Source organism: Oncorhynchus tshawytscha, linkage group LG02 (assembly GCF_018296145.1).
Source record: "Oncorhynchus tshawytscha isolate Ot180627B linkage group LG02, Otsh_v2.0, whole genome shotgun sequence".
NCBI classification, from domain to species: Eukaryota; Metazoa; Chordata; class Actinopteri; order Salmoniformes; family Salmonidae; genus Oncorhynchus; species Oncorhynchus tshawytscha.
In genome coordinates this window covers 73,374,858-73,396,608 of record NC_056430.1, presented here as the reverse complement: position 1 = coordinate 73,396,608, position 21,751 = coordinate 73,374,858, and the positions used below count along the sequence as shown (strand labels likewise).

General features: G+C 44.0%; 1 pseudogene; it reads left to right on the top strand.

The window, feature by feature from the left end:
• The window catches only part of LOC121840686, a 91,992-nt pseudogene extending 78,185 nt beyond the window's left edge, over nucleotides 1–13,807 (top strand).
• Nucleotides 13,808–21,751: the final 7,944 nt, after the last annotated feature.

The window sequence follows — 21,751 nt, the reverse complement described above, 5'->3', positions numbered from 1 at the left end:
GTCTAACCAACCATGTTGTGTTCCTATAGGGGGAGACCGTGTCTAATCAACCATGTTGTGTTCCTATAGGGGGAGACCGTGTCTAACCAACCATGTTGTGTTCCTATAGGGGGAGACCGTGTCTAACCAACCATGTTGTGTTCCTATAGGGGGAGACCGTGTCTAACCAACCATGTTGTGTTCCTTTAGGGGAGACCGTGTCTAACCAACCATGTTGTGTTCCTATAGGGGGAGACCGTGTCTAACCAACCATGTTGTGTTCCTATAGGGGAGACCGTGTCTAATCAACCATGTTGTGTTCCTATAGGGGAGACCGTGTCTAACCAACCATGTTGTGTTCCTATAGGGGAGACCGTGTCTAACCAACCATGTTGTGTTCCTATAGGGGAGACTGTGTCTAACCAACCATGTTGTGTTCCTATAGGGGGAGACTGTGTCTAACCAACCATGTTGTGTTCCTATAGGGGAGACCGTGTCTAACCAACCATGTTGTGTTCCTATAGGGGAGACTGTGTCTAACCAACCATGTTGTGTTCCTATAGGGGAGACCAACCAACCATGTTGTGTTCCTATAGGGGAGACTGTGTCTAACCAACCATGTTGTTCCTATAGGGGAGACTGTGTCTAACCAACCATGTTGTGTTCCTATAGGGGAGACTGTGTCAACCAACCATGTTGTGTTCCTATAGGGGAGACTGTGTCTAACCAACCATGTTGTGTTCCTATAGGGGAGACTGTGTCTAACCAACCATGTTGTGTTCCTATAGGGGAGACTGTGTCTCACCAACCATGTTGTGTTCCTATAGGGGAGACCGTGTCTAACCAACCATGTTGTGTTCCTATAGGGGAGACTGTGTCTAACCAACCATGTTGTGTTCCTATAGGGGAGACTGTGTCTAACCAACCATGTTGTGTTCCTATAGGGGAGACCGTGTCTAACCAACCATGTTGTGTTCCTATAGGGGAGACCGTGTCTAACCAACCATGTCTGTGTTCCTATAGGGGAGACTGTGTCTAACCAACCATGTTGTGTTCCTATAGGGGAGACTGTGTCTAACCAACCATGTTGTGTTCCTATAGGGGAGACTGTGTCTAACCAACCATGTTGTGTTCCTATACTGTGTCTAACCAACTATGTTGTGTTCCTATAGGGGGAGACTGTGTCTAACCAACCATGTTGTGTTCCTATAGGGGGAGACTGTGTCTAACCAACCATGTTGTGTTCCTATAGGGGGAGACTGTGTCTAACCAACCATGTTGTGTTCCTATAGGGGGAGACTGTGTCTAACTAACCATGTTGTGTTCCTATAGGGGGAGACTGTGTCTAACCAACCATGTTGTGTTCCTATAGGGGGAGACCGTGTCTAACCAACCATGTTGTGTTCCTATAGGGGAGACCGTGTCTAACCAACCATGTTGTGTTCCTATAGGGGGAGACCGTGTCTAACCAACCATGTTGTGTTCCTATAGGGGGAGACCGTGTCTAACCAACCATGTTGTGTTCCTATAGGGGGAGACCGTGTCTAACCAACCATGTTGTGTTCCTATAGGGGGAGACCGTGTCTAACCAACCATGTTGTGTTCCTATAGGGGGAGACTGTGTCTAACCAACCATGTTGTGTTCCTATAGGGGGAGACTGTGCCACTCTGTGTTCTGAAGAACAACCATGTTGTGTTCCTATAGGGGCAGACTGCCCACTCTGTGAACATCACCAAAATGTACTTTGCAGAGACCGTGCTGGCACTGGAGTACCTACACAACTATGGCATCGTGCACCGAGACCTCAAGCCTGACAAGTGAGTGGGCTGCACTGCCACCCTGACAATCCCCTGGTGGATTGGAGGTTTTAAGTTGCTTTCACACTATACAATATTCACCATAAATGTAATTTCTTAGGAACATTTGGGATATCCTCTAACAATATTAAGCCAAAATGTGTGTACTGTGAAAGGTTCTAGGAATACAGGCTCCTATAACTCCTACAGGCTCCTATTGGTCATTAATACCAGTGGAGGCTGGTGGGAGGAGATATAGGAGGACGGGCTCATTTTAATGGCTGGAATGGAATAATGGCTGTTCCTGGGGTTTGCTTTGCAGTTGATATCTAACAGCCCATGTGTTGTTCCTGTTTCCACCAGTCTTCTGATCACCTCTATGGGCCACATCAAGCTGACCGACTTTGGCCTGTCTAAGATGGGTCTGATGAGCCTCACCACCAACCTGTACGAGGGACACATCGAGAAGGACGCACGCGAGTTCCTGGACAAACAGGTAGATCGATTGATTGGTCAGTCAATCAATCAGTCAGTTAGTCAGTCGGTCAGTCATGATCAGTCAGTCACTCAGCTAATCAAACAAACAATTAATCATATTGTGAGAGGTAGTATACAGCCAACTTCTCAATGAAGAGCCAATCACATACAGTATGTTAGAAACTCTGTAGATAGCCTACAGTCATGACAGTTGCGTGAGTGAGTTGAATTCAGCATGTGTCAACGGATTGAGAATCTCAAAATAACCTTGCAAAAACGCATAATTTGCCAAGCAAGAGGAATACACACAGTCACTAATAATGTTTACCATACAGACTGAATCATCATAATTTCTCTAAATAAATAAAATTCTGGTTCCTTTTTATTTTGCAATTACAGTTTATTGTTTACACAGGTTTGGAATTGAACTCCCCATATTAATAAATGATGCTGTTAGGCCAGCAGCAATACAGTGTCTTCTCCAGTGGTAGGGCATCTAGCCTGGTCAAACCAGACTGAATGCTGTGTTGTTTCACATAGAGGTAGAAAGAGGACTCTAGATGGATATAACCTGCTTTAGCATGGACATTGCATGGACACTTGACGTATTTGATACCATTCCACCTATTCTGTTCCAATCATTACCATGAGCCTGTCCTCCACAATTAAGGTACCACCAACCTCCTGTGCTCTACAGCGTATCAGCGTGCACCCAAGATGTTGCCATTGTTGATGATGCTTATTGTGCATTACTGTTGAGCCAAAAGATGACATGTAACAAAGATTAAATGAAATGGAAACAATTAAATATGTGTATTAAATAAAATAATAATGTATGTTGATGCTATTACTATGCACAATATCTAATTCTGTTGCAATATGATAACAATAGCCTAATATATTCAACATGCTGTAAATTATTGTCTTTTAACAGTAAAACATGTTTTCATTCTTATCACCCTAGTAATTATGACACACCCCCTCACTATTGTCATTGGTTGCACTAATTGCAGTGTTTGTTTACATAACCTGGTTCAAGCATTCATGACATGACCATGAAGAAGGCACAGTGATGCTGAAACGTTGGTGGTTTACCCAATAAATTACTGGGAGCTTGTATGTAGTGTGCAAATCTCTTCATTACATTTTTTCAGCCTACAGTTGCTCTCCGTTAGTCAGTGGCTCTACCAACTTGTTTGGGGTGTACACCAGCTCATGCTTTTTAATGGGTTCTAATGAAGACACATCATCTGCACATGAAATAGATGAAGATCCTTTCACGTTGTGGTCTGTGGTCGGTTCAAATAGTATTTGTTGTTGTCTTTAATTTTTATTGAGCCTGTCTGAGTGCCAAATGGGCAGGTGTTGCACTTTTTGGGACTACTCCATTGCATCTGGTACATGTAGTTGAGAGGAAAATAGAGGCAAGGAGCGTGATCGAGACTTCTGATTGGTGGATCTCTCTCCTGTCCCAGGTGTGTGGCACCCCAGAGTACATAGCCCCGGAGGTGATCCTGAGACAGGGCTACGGAAGCCGGTGGACTGGTGGGCCATGGGCATCATCCTCTATGAGTTCTTAGTGGGCTGTGTGCCCTTCTTTGGAGACACGCCTGAGGAGCTCTTTGGACAGGTCATCACAGGTGAGTCTGCCATCAATCAATCAGTCAAAAGCTCTTTGGACAGGTCATTACAGGTGATTGAGACATGAGGGCTGGCCTTTCCTCTGTGTTTGCACCTGTTGTATTTTTGAATCCCCCCCAGTGCCTCTTGTTCTGTATGTCAGGGGTTTTCAAAGCTCTCCTCGGGGACCCCCAGACAATTCACAAGTTGAATCAGGTGTGCTAGCTCTGGAATTGATCAAATGAACGGCTGGGGGTCCCCGGGGAGAGGTTTAAAAACCACTGCTGTAGGTGACTGTTGACTCCAAGGCCTCTGTCTGTGTACTAACTTGTACCTGACTCAATGTTGGTCCGGTTCCAAATCCTTGCTGTTTCATTCTCTCTGTAACTGGCTCTGTTGTCTCTCTCAGATGACATAGTGTGGCCTGATGGAGATGAGGTCCTGCCTGCTGATGCCCAGGGACTGATATCAACCCTGCTACAGACCAATCCACTGATGAGGCTGGGTACAGGTACTACAACAGGGCTTCTCAAACTTGTTCTGCACATGACAAAAGGCCCTTAGTTGACACTAAAAGTTTAGCTTGTATTCTATACCCATTTAAAGATTTTCTCAGGGGACCTAATTTCAACTTGGTCCCTCCCGACACCTAGTTTCTGAACCAATATGCTAGAATTTAAGAATGTTCCTCCTGTTTCTGCTGTTGTCTACTGTCATAATCTTACCAAACACAACCTTGTTTGTCAAGGCAATGCATTGTTGAACACAGATTTTACTAGGATGTGCCACCGCTGGCCGTAGCCGGAGTCCCATAGGACTGCACACAATTGGCCCAGCGTCGTCCAGGTTAGGGAGGGTTTGGCTGGGGGGAGCTTTACTTGGCTCATCGTGCTGTAGCACCTCCTTGTGGCAGGCCGGATGCCTGCAGGCTGACCCTGGTCGCCAGTTGAACAGTGTTTCTCCGACACATTGGTGCGGCTGGCTTCCGGGTTAAGCTGGCGGGTGTTAAGGAGCGCGGTTAAGCAGGTCATGTTTCGGAGGACACATGACTCCACCTTCAACTCTCCTGAGTCCATTGGGGAGTTGCAGCGATGAGACAAGATCGAAAAGGGGGTACATTTTTTTTGGAAAATTATAATAACAACAGTCTGGCACACAGCAGGCTACTCTCCCTAGGTATCTGATATGAATATTCCTGCTTACTGTGTGTAATGAATCATGCCATAATTATTCACATTTTAACCTTTGTTTATGTATTACTCCAACTACCATGGCCCAGAGCCGTATGCTCTTCCGAGGCCTACATTCTTAGAGCTGATCTTGTTGTTGGTATTATTCCTCCGTGCCCCCAGGGGAGCGTTTGAGGTGAAGCAGCACTCGTTCTTCTTCTCTGACCTGGACTGGAACAGTCTACTGAGACAGAAGGCAGAGTTCATACCTCACCTGGAGTCAGAAGAGGACACCAGCTACTTCGACAGTGAGTGCCATACCTGTGTATTTAATGCCAATACAGCACACTGGCTGCATTTACACAGGCAGACCAATTCTGATACTTTGCCCAAATGGCCAAAAAAAACTTATCTGATTGATCAAAATACATATAATTGGAAAATCAGAATTGGGCTCCATGTGTAAAGCAAATGAGTCTTTGATCTTTGATACGGGTTATCTCATGGTAAAACTCAGTCAAGCCAGAGAGTGGTTCTCCCAAAGCGTTGCAGCGACTTTGAAAAGTATAAGCAGAGGAGAGAGAACGCCAAGGCTAGGGACGTTAAATTATTTATGAAAACTAAGACTCTCTCGTGCTCTCTCTTTCTCGCCATCTCTCTCTCTCTCTCTCTCTCTGTTTCCCTCTCTCTTCTCCTGTCCTCCCTCAGCCCGTTCAGATCGTTATCACCACATCAATGCGTACGATGAGGATGACACCAACGATGATGATGAGCCTGTTGAGATCAGACAGTTCTCCTCCTGCTCCCCTCGCTTCAGCAAGGTACACAGACACACACACACACACACACACACTCACACACACACTTATGGTTGGGGAGTAACTGATTACATTACAAACACTAACAGATTAAAGATACTTTTGACAAACTAGTAGTATTACTTGGATTACTTTTAAAGTAGTACGGCTTCCTTCAGCAAATTAGAGTTAAGTTCAAGGGCCAGCAACCAATTTCTCAACTTGTCGGCTCTTCGAACCAGTGATCTTTCAGTTACCGGCCAAACACTCTAACCGTTAGGCTACCTCCCACTCTAGGTAACTAGTAACTGTAGCGGATTACATTTAAAAAGGAACCTACCCAACCCTGCACACACACACGTGCCACACACACTCCTCTGGCTGCCCTCGCTTCAGCAAGGTCATTTTCTCTCTTCATCTCCCCTTACTTAACGGTGTCTTCTAGCTATCCCATCTCATTTTTCATCCTGGCTCTCTCTCTCTCTCTCCCTCTCTCTTTATCCCTCCTCTTTTTGTCCACCTCATAGTTTGAATCCCTATTATCCTGTCATTCTGTCGTTATACCATCTTTCCTTCTATATTATCTCTCTCTCTCTGCTGCCCTCCTTTTGTCCTTCACCTGTCCCTTCCTCCTCCTCTCTGTTCTCCTGTATGGGTGGGGACTAATGAAGGGTCTCTTGTGGGAATGAGTAGGGCTGTGTGTGTGTGTGTGTGTGTGTGTGTGGGTGTGGGTGTGAAGGGTCTCTTGTATAAATGGAGAGGGCTAAGGGCTCTATTACAGTAGCAGTACATTGGTGGAGAGACCTGATTAGAGTCTAGAACACTGCCTGCTGGTCTCAAAGCATACACACGGACCCATGTACACACACACAGACACACACACACAGAGAGCACAAGTGGTGATGCAGGTGGCTGCATCACCACTTGGTACGGCAACTGCAAGGCACCCGACCACAAGGTGCTACAGAGGGTGGTGAGTACTGGGGCCGAGCTCCCTGCCATCCAGGATCTATATAATAGGCGGTGTCAGAGGAAGGCCCAATAAATTGTCAGACTCCAGCCACCCAAGTCATAGACTGTTCTCTGCCACCACACAAGCGGTACCGAGGCACCAAGTCAGGAACCAACAGGACCCTGAACAGCTTCTACCCCCAAGCCATAAGACTGCTAAACAAACCTGCTAAATGGCTACCCGGACTACCTGCATTGACCATCTCTTGCACTGACTCTATGCACACACACTGGACTCTACACACAGACTCACAGATATTTACACCAGTGGTGGTCGGTGCCATTTAAGATGAGGCATGGCCTTATTTCTTTTACAGCATATTGATGACTGTCCTTCATATTCCATTCAACCAGCTCAATGTAACATCGATAGGTTTAGGCTACTACATGATACATTTTCTCTATACCTATCATGAGGTTGCTACAACCTAGCCTATGAATGAAAGTTTACAACGTAGGTGCACAGGTCGAGAGAAAAATGTGAGTAGTCAAGTTGACAGACAGTGACACATTCAATACCGCCTTGCTCACTCTAGCCTGCATCTAGCTTATTTAGAGTGTAATCGTTTGTCCAACAGTTGCAAACGAGAGTTTCTATTGGGCAAATAAAGGTATGTTTATTCCCGTTTCGTTCTGTTGAAAAAAGGGTTTTCAACAGAATCGGCAGAATTAATACACCCCTGATCACACGCTAACACAGTTCACTTTCATAGCAGCCACATACAAACAGCATGATCACTTTACTCGTTAATTTCTTCTAGCAACTACGCACTCTCCTCCTCTCAGCTTTTCCCTTCGCTTGTGGACTACAGTGCATAACACATCAGCTGTCTGTGATCAGGTGAAAAACCTTTCAAGCCAAACCTTAATATCATAACCGATAACTGCTCCACACAGCCTACATCATTGTCACCATATTAGCTAACATCATAGTCAACATAGCTACTAGAACTAACGTGTTAATATAAACCTGCTACAATCATACAGCACAGTGTATAGTCAGCAAGCATTTAGCAGTTACACCAGTGGGCCCTGGTGGCAATAAATTCATATAACAAAAAGCTTACCTTCCAGTGTTGGCTAGCCATAGCCAGCAAGCTAACATAGCATCCCTTTCTGTTTGAGCCAGGTTTTTGAGTAGGTTAAACTATCTTGCTGTTGAACTATTGTCTTTCTCTCTCTTTGAGTCAACTACTCACCACATTTTATGCACCAAAGTGCTAGATAGCTGTAGCTTCTGCTTTCAGTACTAGATTCGTTCTCTGATCCTCTGATTTGGGTGCACACCATGTCAGTTCATGCTGCAAGAACTCTGATAGGTTGTAGGATATCCTCCGTAAGTTGTCATAATTACTGTGTAAGTCTATGGAAGGGTGAGAACCATGAGCCTTCTAGGTTTTGTATTGAAGTCAATGTACCCAGAGGAGGACGGAAACTAGCTGTCCTCCGGCTACATCATGGGGCTATCCTAAGAGTGCTGTTGAGGCTACTGTAGAACTTTATTGCAGAACAGTGTATTTTAATCAATTATTTGGTGACGTAAATATATATTTAGTATAACTTTATCTAAAAGGGATAACTTTTTAAATGTTTCACTATTTTAATTTTTCAGAAATTCACTGAGGAGGATGCCCCCTCCTCTGCAGAGCCTCCACTGACTTAAACTGACACCCCACCACACACATACACACACACTACTACATACACCCACACACTCATAAGATGCACACACATGCATACTGACGCCACACACACACGTTTACACACACACACACACACAAGCTGCTGCTACAGTCTATTATCTATCCTGTTGCCTAGTTACTTTACCCTCCCTATATGTACATATCTACCTCAGTTACCTTGTATTCCTGCACATCGACTCGCTGCTGCTACTCCCTGTATATAGACATGTTATTTTGACTCATTATTGTTATTCGTTATTCACTGTGTATTTATTACTCATGTCACTATTTACATTTGTTATATTATTTTGTATCTTTACCTTGAACTGCATTGTTGGAAAAAGACCCGTAAGTAAGCATTTCCCTGTTAGTCTACAACTGTAGTAAAATGTGATTTGATTTATTACAGTAGTTTAGATTTAGAAGCCAATGTTCATATCACAGTACAGCTCATGTTATGGCCACTGCTTCAGTTACCATGGTGCTGAATACTCTTTAGCCTTGTTTTAAAGCACTGTTCTTGTTGTTAAGCTGGTCTCCCACACGCACCAGCATACTCACAGCTCATTTACGAGACCTTGCCGTGTGTGTGTGTGCGAGTGTGTGTGTGTGTGTGTGCGTGTTGTACGTATTAGCTGAAGCACCCACATACTTTGTATTACATGTAAAGTAGTTGGCTCTAGCCTATCCTTATTTAAATGCAGTTGTTGTAAGTTAATTAGCTCCGTAATCTTTCTATCTACAGTATGTAACTGACTATCATGTTCTATGTTTGGCTTAAGGCTAAGGGTAGTGATGATGAGTGTTTTAACCAACTTGCTTCCTTTCCTTATGTTCAGGCCATGTATTCATAAAGTGTTTCAGAGTAGAATCAGCAGTGTGGCTCAGATTTGGACTCTCTCTCCATGGCCCCTCTGCAGGTGTACAGCAGCATGGAGCACCTGTCCCAGTTGGAGCAGAAGGCCCCCTCAGTGACTCGACGGGAACACAAGGGCTCCCGGGAGGACAACAGGGGAAGAGAGAGTCTGGGAAGCTTCCCTATCAGGGACAAGAGCTGGAGAACCGGTTCACCTGAGATGTGAGTTTAGTGGGTTGAGAGAGAGAGATAGATGGGGGGGATTTCATGTCTGAGTTTCATAAACAGGTTGGTTTATAGAATTGAGATCCACTGTCTATAATTGACTCTAGTTAGTGTGATAGTGTGAACTCTCATGCTGAGCTCCTGTATTGGGGAAGTGTCAGAACCTAAGGCGGTGGTAGCAGCCATTAAATCATCCAAACAGAGAGATGTTAACACTAAATTTAACGGGGTATACATAGGCATTCATGAAATGTATACAAGTCATGACACCTTTATACCAACATTCACAACACATTGATTCAACATCAGTTTAAATACGTTTTCAAAATAAAAGTCCCTTGGCATTGGGAATAATAGCCTCTTCTCTTCTCCTGGCCCCTCAAAGGAAGCGTCTGTCCGGTTCTGAATCCCTCTACATGGACGGTGATTCCAGCCCTCCACTCGGGGCCCGGCGCCTCGTTTCTCCGCCCTCATGGACACCCATCGCTCGCCTCACAGCAGGAGGACAACCCAGACCCCTGACACGCCAGCCCCCTGTCAAGGCCAGGGGGACTTCACTGGAGGTGGCCTCCGTTCCCTCCACACCCCCTCCACCCCCAGCACCACCCCTGACCCAAAGGAGGAACATGTAGGAGGTGAGAGAGAGATTACGGGGTAGTAGAGGTTTGTTTCACTTGTATTGTCACCGGACAAACTGGTGATTTTATCAGGTGAGGTGACAATTGAAAAGTCAGTAGAAAGTGATGATGTGTATAGATTGTAAGTAAGCCAAGAGAGGACATTAGCTAAGCTCCAACAATATACTTGAGACTGGAGAGTAATATTTTTTCCGCCAACAGAGAAACCACCAAGCCCAGGCGAGACTCTGGGAGCCACGCCCACTCCATCCACTACTCCTGGACCTACATCAGCCAATAGGGAGCTGGGGGCAGGACCTGTGTATGACCCCCTGGGCCCCCGGGCCACGAATGACCTGGTCCTCCGCAGGGCGAGACACCAGCAGATGTCTGGAGACACAGGGGAGAAGAGGAACTCACGGCCTGGCAACAAGGTTATCAAGTCAGCCTCGGCCACAGCCCTGTCTGTCATCATACCTGCAGGTAACTATGCTGAATTGTTATGTGTTGTCCCTGGCTTGAGTAGCTTTATATGTATTTTAATAATCAAATACATTTAATCAGGCAGTCAATTAATCACTATGGTGATTTACACAGCATGCTTCAAACCACATGATGAAATAGTACACTGTAATATGTGTATCCCTATGCTTAAAACCTTTCTTACTCTTTTTCTTACCCACAATCACTATTCCATTCTCTCCCAATTTGTTATTCCTTCATCTTTCCCCTTTCACATTACTCCTCTCCCTAACATTCTCCCCCCCACCACAGTAGACCAGTACGTCCACAGTCACAGCTCCCCTTGGCCAGCCCCATGTCCCCCGCTCCCTGTCCTCCAACCCCTCCTCCCGGGACTCGTCACCCAGCCGTGACTACTGTCCGGCCCCCGCCGTCAGCGTACTGCGCTCTCCCATCACCATCCACCGCTCAGGGAAGAAGTACGGATTTACCCTCAGGGCGATACGGGTCTACATGGGAGATACGGATGTTTACAGTGTCCATCACATCATCTGGGTGAGGAGAGGGGGAGGAGAAGGGGGAGGGGTGGATTCATTAATTAAATAACTTGAAAGGTATACACCCTCCTATTTATTGATTGACAATGTATCCTCGTCCTATGGCAGCACGTGGAGGATGGAGGCCCCAGACAGGAAGCAGGACTGTGTGCTGGTGACCTCATCACCCATGTGAATGGGGAGTCTGTCCACGGATTGGTCCACACGGAAGTGGTGGAACTCATTCTAAAGGTATGATGGAAGAAGAGACTGAGTTCTACAATAGACTTTGTTGATATTCGTTTTGCGTAACATCCATGCTCATTGTTGGTCTCTTAAGCTATGAGTAAGGGTGTTATTCGTCAATGTAGATGTGAAGGGAGGTCGTTCTATGACCATGCTCATGTGATGCGTAACTTGCCTGCATACAAGCATTGGCTCCCTGAGCTTGTGCCCAGGCTTTAGCTCAGCAGGCTAACCTAGACTTGTGGCATGCAGAAAACCTGTGATCAAACCCCAGTCAGTCACATAGACATGGCTCATCATCATTCTGTGTGCCCCTGCAGAGTGGCAACAAGGTGACAGTGACCACCACACCTTTTGAGAACACCTCCATCAAGGTGGGTCCGGCACGCAAGTCCAACTACAAGTGCAAGATGGCCCGACGCAATAAGAGGCCCATCGGCAAAGAGGGACAAGAGAGGTACTCATTTACAGTAGCTGTTATCATGTATGCTGTCACATGGAGAAGAACAGTTACATGTATTTATTCAGCATTCTGCTAATACGTTTCAGTATCTCTCCATGTTATACATTGCAAAACTTTTTTAAATGAAAACGATTCTCTACTACCCTCTGCTACTCCATCCCCTATCCCTCTGTCCCCTCCTCCCTCTCTCCTCCCTACAGTAAGAAGCATAGCTCCCTGTTCAGGAAGATCACTAAACAGTCTAACCTGCTCCACACCAGCCGCAGCCTGTCTTCTCTGAACCGCTCTCTGTCGTCCAGTGATAGTCTACCAGGTTCTCCTCCCACAACCTGTCAGCCCGCTCCCCTACACAGCAGGGATACAGGTCCACACCTGAGTCCTCCTACCTGGGTGAGTAACAGACCTGAGGGGTACACTACAAAGCAGCATCAATGAGTTAGCCAGCTAACTTGCCTAACTATTCTAAAATACATTTTTTTAAAGATAAACTTGAAATGTACGTGGTCTAATTGACTCAAACACATATCTAAGTTTAAGGAACTAGAAAGTTAATAGTTATTTCTGGTTGTTTATGGAAGTTAGCTGGCTAACTCATTGATCCCGCTTTGTAGTATACTCCTCAGGGTTCCAAATTGTATTTGTTTTCTTTGAAGTAAATAGAGGGTTTGAGATTGTCAGATGAGTGTCAGATGGTCAGGTTTGGGAACCAGTTTTGGTTCCATTGCACCAGGCAAGCTGAATCAAACATTGTAATCCCAGTTGTGGCTGAACTGATTATTAATCTGTAGCTGAAGAATCTGTTTTTCCTCTTCCTCTCTCACCTTTCTCTTTTCTGTCTCTCTTCTCTCTTCTTGTCTCTCTTTTTCTCTACCCCTCTCTCTTTTCTCTCTATCTTCACTGTAACCTCTCTTGTCTTTCTTCCTCTCCCCCCAGGTGTGTCCTCTCAGAGCAGCTCTCCTGCCTCCAGCACCCCTAACTCCCCCTGCCGCCTCCCAGCACATGCGCCCAGCTCCCTGCACGGCCTCTCCCAAGCTCCACCGCCAGTACCGCCGGCCCGCTGCAAGTCCGCCGGCAACATCCCCTCTCCCCCAGCCCACACACCATCCCCCACCCAGTCCTCCCTCCCCCACTCCCGGGCCACACCATCGGTAGCTCCAACACCACCCAGACCTTCCCTGCCGGGGCAAAGCTCCACTCATCACCACCCGTGGTCCGCCCCCAGGCCCAAGTCCGCCGAGCCGCCCCGTTCCCCAGAGGGTCCAGTCGGCAGAGAAGCTCACCTCGCCGCTGTCTCATTCCCAGTCGTCGAGTGGTGGGGTGGGAGGGCCTCTGAGGAAACACAGCCTGGAGGTATTGTGAATGTGGCGGTCTGAGATGTGTATTAGAGGTGTGACACATGGGTAACGTGTGCTATGGGTGTATTATGAATGTGTCCAGTTTGTAATGTACAGTATAGTGTTGATTTAGTATTTTCATCTCGTTTATTAGTTTAAGTATACACGGGGAAGACATTTAAATACAGTTAAAACAACACATTGGGAATTAAAAGAACTTGAGTCTTTTTTAGTAGACCTACTGTATACAGCATCACTATGTGTCTAAGACAATTTCCCCCTAAATAAAAGTTTATCCTATCCTATCCTAGGTCCAGCACTCTGACTTGTACCGCAAGGACCAGTTCCACTGTTGCGAGCTGGGGCTCCAGAGTTTGTTGGAGACGGAAGGGAGAATCTACTCACCTCTGAACCCCCACTGCTGCCTCCGCCCCCAGGCTCCCAGGGTTCATCTACAGGGGCAACTACCACGACACCAGAGACGGGGGTGCTCAACCGATGAGGAAGTTAGGGAGGCAAGAGTCGCCGCTGAGTAGGGATACACTGCTGGCTGGTAGGGAGAGGGAAAGAGAGAGAGAGAGGAAGAGAGAGAGAGAAAGATCGAGGGAGAGGTGGGAGAGATCATTATGGCTTATAGCAACAGGACAACAACCGTCCCAGAGAGGTCACCTAACCGAGGAGGAGGAGCCACAACAGATAATCACCAATCAATAGCTAGAAAACCCTCAACCAGTGAGCATACCTTTAGCCCTCAGAGTAGCCCCACCTACAGAGCCCAATCCAGCCAATCGTCAAATCTGGATTCCATCAAAACTACAAGTCCCAAAACTACAAGTCCCATTACTCCCACTGGGTCACCAGGTATCTTTAGGGGCCATCCAGAAGGAGCAGAGAAGAGCCAGCGTCAGACAAACATGTCTATCAAGCAACAGAGCCTCCGAACGGCCGTGAGTACAAGCCCTCTCAGCCAAGACTCCCAGGAGAATTACGGGGAGGACAGAACGGAACCAAAGCTAAATGGAGACAACAAGGTGTGTCCTCCTCCCAGGCCCAGCATGCCCTGTGGGGGCCCTCTAGGGAGAGGCACTAGTCCAGACAGAGGCATGGGTATGGGTGGATCATCAATAACGTCAGGGTCTACAGGTATGTTCAAGGCTAGTAGTAAACCATCAGGAATAGTAGGAGAGAGCCTGAGAAAGAATGGAGCCGAGAACAATGGCTCTCCAAGAACTTCAGAACTGGGGTTGAGAAGCCCCAAAAGCCCCAAACCTCCAGCCAGGGCCCTGGCTCCAGCTGTCCCACCCCACGGACAACCCCTCTCCCTGGGCAAGGTGAGGCAGGGCCTGGGGCCTGTCAACTGCTACCGAGGACCCTGGACTGGGAGGATAAATGTCGGCTGGAGGTAGTGGAAGAACACTCTCCATCCCCCTCCCCCTCCCCCACAGGCATCACCCCCTCGCTCTGCGCACCCTCCTTCTGTCCAGGCAGGTCCAGGCCTGTTTCCCCGGCGACAAGACCAGCTTTGTCACCCAGCTGACCAGTGCCGCTAAATTGGTCCTGGGGCCTATAAAGGGGTCAATGGTGTCCCAGTCCCATGAGGGGCCCAAGGGAAGGAGCTGAAAGACATGCCCAAGCCGGGTGAGGAGAAGCAAGGTGCCTCGGCAGGAAAGTCTGAGGCTTCGTCCGGACTCGGAGTCCGGATGGTTGGCGGTGGCACCACAGTGGCCCAAAGTCCAGCTAACTCTGTTCCTCAGTCTGATAAGGCGAACACAGGTAGCCACCCCCCCAAATTGTAACCCTTCTATCTGAAAGGAGTTTAGAGAGGGGGGCATTGAGAAATTAGATGCCTTTTCAGATTTCTAGAACAATTCCACAATGTCAAGCACTTAAGACGACATTCCAGTTCTAGAAAAGAATATCAACATGGTATTGACTTATCTGTAACCATGAGTGAGCAGAACTATTGTAAAGGTGCTGTTACGGCCATTTTCTATTATACAGTTAGTATATATTAAGACAACGCTCCACTTTATGAACTATTAGATATCTATAACAGATCTGTATGTATGTATGTGAAATGAATGCATGTCATGTGGTACATTTTGTGTGTTTCTAGAATAAAAGGAGTGAAAAGTGCTTTACTGATCAAAACATGCTGAATACTGTGAAACACCAAATCCAGTTAAATACTCGGTTTTTCTATCTCGACTAAACGACCAATCACTTCTGTTTCTGTAATTCACTCAAATAAACGTAATCACAAGCAGAGGGTATGCTGAGGCACAATCAAGTCATTACAACATTGACAGCAACAACAACAAAACACAAAATCAATCGGCCTGTAGATTTGTCTTCGGAAAGTAAATGACTAAATTACTACTGTAAAAGACAATGACGCGGCCATTAGATTTTATCTTTAGAAAGACACTCGACTGGGCCACACAGGACCAATGACTACTGTAGTTTTCTGTTACTACTGTAAGGCCGCCCATGACAAAGAATTATGGTCCAACACTACACTCACTGAAGTCCTCAGTTGATTAGCATAGCCAGATTAGCATAGCATGCTGTCAGTGAATGTCTGTAAGTGAAGGATGAAGTGAAACAACCTTGAGTTAGTTCTGGGTGAATCTTGAAGGCTATGGCACACTTGTGTGCCATGGAATGCGTCTGAAAATGGCATCCTATTCCCTATAAAGTGGACTACTTTTGATCAGAGCCCCTGTGGTAGTGCACTATATAGGGAATAGGGTGCATTTGGTGCCTTGGTAAAGAAGAGTAAAGCTCCTCTGACAGTTCTGAAGCTCAGAGCGCTTATCTCTACAGAACAGGACTACTACTGCAGCCCACACACACACACACACACACACACTGGTGTAAGCGGAGTTGATATTCATGGATTTAAATCCCATACCCCTGTGGTGGATGATTTGGGCTGTGTGCGTGTGTGCGTACCCCAATGTGTGTGTGTTTTCAGGGATGGGTTCAGTAAACCAGAAACTATATAGAAACGAACAGAATCCAAACTTGAATAACATTGATAAATTAGAATAATTGTATTTTGTTGTGAATAAAATGATCTGTTACTTGATCCTGACTGCACAGCTACGGTAAGGAGATTACTGTAAATATCTGTAAAGACTATGGCTCTACTATTCGTACGTTCTAATTGTCACTCATCATGTTTTGTTTTGAACCAAAAAGGTGAAGAAGAAAAAGCAGGTGTAAATGGATGTAGCATATTTAATAGATGTAAAATGCATATTAAGGGCTTTATGGATGGATAAGGTTTTTCATTCTTTGATGTCAAATGTTCACTTGCTGTTGCTGTTATCGTTTATCCATCTGTTTTTCTATTAACCTTATTTTCATATTGGATTCCTTCCTAATTCTGGTGTCAGGTATCTGAGAGTTTAACTGTCTGTTTTTAGCCTGGGTGCCAGTCTGTTTCTTGCCATCTCTGTATGGAATTGTCATGTCAAACAATGGCAATGGACTAGGCAAAATCACAAACGGATCTGGGACCAGGCTAGTCTGTGTTGTGAAATAATAATATGACTATGTTTCACTCACCACAGTAGGATTCACTGTAAGTTGAGCACTACAACTGTATGTGTGTTAAGATAATACACTGTGCATTATTTCAATGGTGAAATTATGATGATCTCGCTCTCTCTCTCTCTCTCTCTCTCTCTCTCTCTCTCTCTCTCTCTCTCTCTCTCTCTCTCTCTCTCATGTATCTTCTCTATCAAACATGTAACACCCATAATCTTTATGCGAATGATTGGCAAATGCTTGTTAGTGGGTGGAGAATATCAGATGTTGGAATTAGTCTGGTAGAATATGCAAGCTTTTATGTACTACATTACTTGGCTACTTTTCAGACGACTTTCTGACTGCAGCCTATACCTTGGACCATACTGCCCCCTTATGGTGTGTGTATATACACAGTACCAGTCAAATGTTTGGACACACCTACACGTTCCAGGGTTTTTCTTTATTTTTACTATTTACTACATTGTAGAATAATAGTGAAGACATCAAAACGATGAAATAACACATAAAGTAACCACCCTTTGCCTTGATGACAGCTTTGTACTCTCTTGGTGTTCTCTCAACCAGCATTATGAGGTAGTCACCTGGAATGCATATGAATTAACAAGTATGCCTTGTTTAAAGTTAATTTGTGGAATTTCTTTCCTTCTTAATGCATTTGAGCCAATCAGTTGTGTTGTGACAAGGTAGGGGTGGTATACAGAAGATAGCCCTATTTGGTAAAAGACCACTTACATATTATGGCAAGAACAGATCAAATAAGCAAAGAGAAATGACAGTCCAACATTACTTTAAGACATGTCAATCCTAAAAATGTCAAGAACTTTGACAGTTTCTTCAAGTGCAGTCGCAAAAACCATCAAGCGCTATGATAAAACTGGCTCTCATGAGGACTGCCATAGGAAAGGAAGACCCAGAGTTACCTCTGCTGCAGAGAATAAGTTCATTAGAGTTAACTGCACCTCAGAAATTGCATCTCAACATCAACTGTTCAGAGGAGACTCTGTGAATCAGGCCTTCATGGTCGAATTCCTGCAAAGAAACCACTACCCTACCAATAAGAAGAAGAGACTTGCTTGGGCCAGGGAACACAAGCAGTGGACATTAGACCGGTGGAAATATGTCCATTGGTGTGATGAGTCCAAATTTGGGATTTTTTGGTTCCAACCGCCGTGTCTTTGTGAGATGCAGAGTAGGTGAATGGAGGATCGCCGCATGTGTGGTTCCCACCGTGAAGCATGGAGGAGGAGGTGTGATGGTGTGGGGGTGCTTTGCTGGTGACACTGTCAATGATTTCTTTAGAATTCAAGGCACACGTAACCAGCATGGCTACCACAGCATTTTGCAGCGATACACCATCCAATCTGGTTTGCACTTAGTGGAATTATCATTTGTTTTTCAACAGGACAATGACCCAACACACCTACAGGCTGTATAAGGGCTATTTGACCAAGAAGGTGATGGAGTGCAGCATCAGATGACCTGGCCTCCACAATCACCCTACCTCAATCCAATTAAGATGGTTTGAAATTAGTTGGACCGCAGAGTAAAGGAAAAGCATCCAACAAGTGCTCAGCATATGTGCGAACTCCTTCAAGACTTGTAAAAGCATTCCAGGTGAAGCTGGTTGAGAGAATCAAGGCAAGGGTGGCTACTTTGAAGAATCTCAAATATAAAATATATTTTGATTTGTTTAATCATTTTTGGTTACTACATGATTTCATATGTGTTATTTCATAGTTTTTATGTCTCCACTATTATTCTACAGTGTAGAAAATAGTAAAAATAAAGAAAATTCCTGGAATGAGTAGGTGTGTCCAAACTTTTCACTGGTATTGTATATATATAAAACATTGTTCCATATCATAATCATTATGCCATGTAATTTAACATTGTTTATTCAAAATAAATATCTCATTTATACTATTATGGAGTTTATTATCATCATATCTGAGAGCTACATATTGTTGTAATGACAGGTCAAGGTACTTAATATAGCAAGATATATTTTAGGGATGCTGTTGTAATGAAGAGGCCTAGGGCCGTGGCTTATTCAGACTTGAGATAAGAACACTTAACTTGGACTTAAGTCAAGAAATGTGGACTTAAATCGAGGTTTTATTGACTTAAATCCATGTTAACTACTTATCTCAAGTCTAAATTTGGCCCCTACTGAATATACAGTTGTCTCTTGTTTTGGTAGATAACTGGAATGTTTGCAGTAGTTTACAATATATTCTTATTGTTATATGAATCATTCCACTTGTTGTTATTCTCTAACTGTTCAGAGATGGGTGGCTCTTTAGCGTTATTCTGTGACTGTTAGTTCTACCTTCAAATATAAAGGAACCAGATAACATTTTGTCATATTTCCAATGTTATCAACCTGATCACTAAGGTGGTGTTTATTGTATTATAATCATTGAAACATCAGGAGTAGATAAATTAGTCAAAACTGGTCTGTGAAGAGAAAATACATGCACATTTTAAATAATAAACTCTCTCATTATTTGTATGTGAGGTTTTTGCAGGCATATTTTACTCAAAACTTTGCATGGAGGAATTCCGTGGTATATAGAGATCTGTTTTATATGTTAACGATGGCAGAAAATGCACATCCTAATCATGGTTTTGATGAATTGTTTGAAATGCACTTTATATTTTCAAGCGTTTTTTCTTCATTTCTAAGTGTTTGTTTTGGTCTGTATTGCTACAGTTGTGTATTATCTGGGCGAAAATAAAATCTAAACTGTACTTAAACAAATATACAATTATATTTATTCACAATTGCCACCAACGATTAATATGTCTCATTCACCTCATTTGAAAATGTTATGTAGATAAAAGGCAAGTATGATGACATTATACCTTTCTCTTGTTGTTTGTCATTTCGGCGTTTCTTATTTACATTGAACATGGTGGTCCGTTACCTAGCAGATGCTCTTATCAAGAGTTACTTACAGTCAGTATAGTCAACTAAGGTAGATACAGCCATCACATTTTACAGTCATTGCGGGTATTTCTTCAATAAACCAGATATCAGCAAAAATCAGTGCTAGTAAGAAAGGACAAATGGGAGCGTTAGTGCCAGAAAGACAAGTACAACAGTCTAATACTAGACACGTGAAGGGAAGAACGTGTAATACAATTCAGAGAATTTATCAAACTTGAACTTCTGCCACCATCATTTTTCTTGTGCATACCGATAATAAATACAGGCGTGGAGCTCATAACGTCAGCCTATGATCTGCACAACCTGGCTCCAGATGGCCAATGTTCAACAGCAAAAGGATACATAAACATTTTTATATTCTACAACCTTTGTTTTCCACATAACATCTTGTGTGAATTTATTAAAATTACTTAAGTCTAGTGTAACCTAATGTGCATTCATAACTACATTATGTCCATCATAAAAATATATATAATTATATGCAGATCAACTAGGCTAAATGTAGTAAACTAGACAACAGAGACCTTTGGTATTAGTAGTAGTGGTTAATCATAATAAAATGCATGAACTAATTTCATTCACAATTTTACCGGTACTTATCTGTAGCCAACACCCCATGGACGTCAGATGCTTTACATAATGTCAGTGTAAAATATTACCCTATGAAAAGCGCACTATGCCTTAAAAAATATATATATATATATATTTTGATATAATAAATCATTCATTTTATTACAAATGATACAGTACATCGAGAAACAGTAAACGCAGAATTGTTACATAACAGATCAAATAACATAACAGATGACAGAAAAAGTGTCTACATTTGTCTCACTGCCCCCACTCTCTGATCATCGGTACTCTCTCTGATCACACTGATCGATCTTTTATCTCTCAGATTAGACGAAAGACAGAATATCCACAGAGGGCATTCCCAGGCTCCATCACCACTGGCAGAGGCAGCCCCAGGCACTCCACCTGTCGCCTGTACTCATCCATCGCCTGGTCGAGAGCCTCCAGTGATAAAGGGTTGCTCAGGCTTCCTGCGACGAGGGCCCATCTCCCCAAGAGCTGCTGGTCTATTCGTGGTGGATCCATGGGCTTAAGGAGGTCCTCACAGCCTAGAGCAGCAGCAGTTGATTGGCTAAAAGACAGGAAGTAGAGGAGAGTCGTGGCACATAGACCGAACATGGCTTCAGTGTCTAGGTCTCAATATATCTATGCACCAGTATATCAATAAATCAAATGTATTTATCAAGCCCTTTTTACATCAGCCGATGTCACAAAGTGCTATACAGAAACCCAGCCTAAAACCCCAAACAACAAGCAATGCAGATGTATATCTATTTACTGTGGGTCTATCTATATCTATAAAATCTACAATATGTATCACTATATCTACGTTATATATTTCTACGTCTCAATATATCTATCTTATATATTTCTATATCTACAGTATCTATCTACTGTCTATGTGTCACTGATGTGTCTGCCTGTATCGAACACTGGTGCTTAGCTAGAGGGGTCCAGTCTTATACATGTAGCTCTCCTGTCATGCTATGGCACAATGTTCTTCAATATCAGAAAGTTCCAGTTGCAACAGAATGCCAGTAAAATGGCAATTTCCCCTGGCAAATCCAGGATTGTGAAATAAAACAATACTTTTTTGGTTTATCTATGTTTTGTGCACGCATATTAAAACATATTGACAAAAAAGAACAATTCCATATTAAAGTCAGGCAAGATCTCACATTACACACACCACTGTACACATACACAACTAAATAAATAATATAAATCAAACAAAGATGAGAGATTGCAATTGTACAAATGCTTTTTTTTGTAACTAAAGGGAATTCAAAAGACCTACAAAGTCATATGTAAAGTCTTAAAATCTGGGGACATTAAAAAGTAATTTATGAATATAGAATTTACTCATAAGTATCATAACATTAACAATGAATTTGAGTTT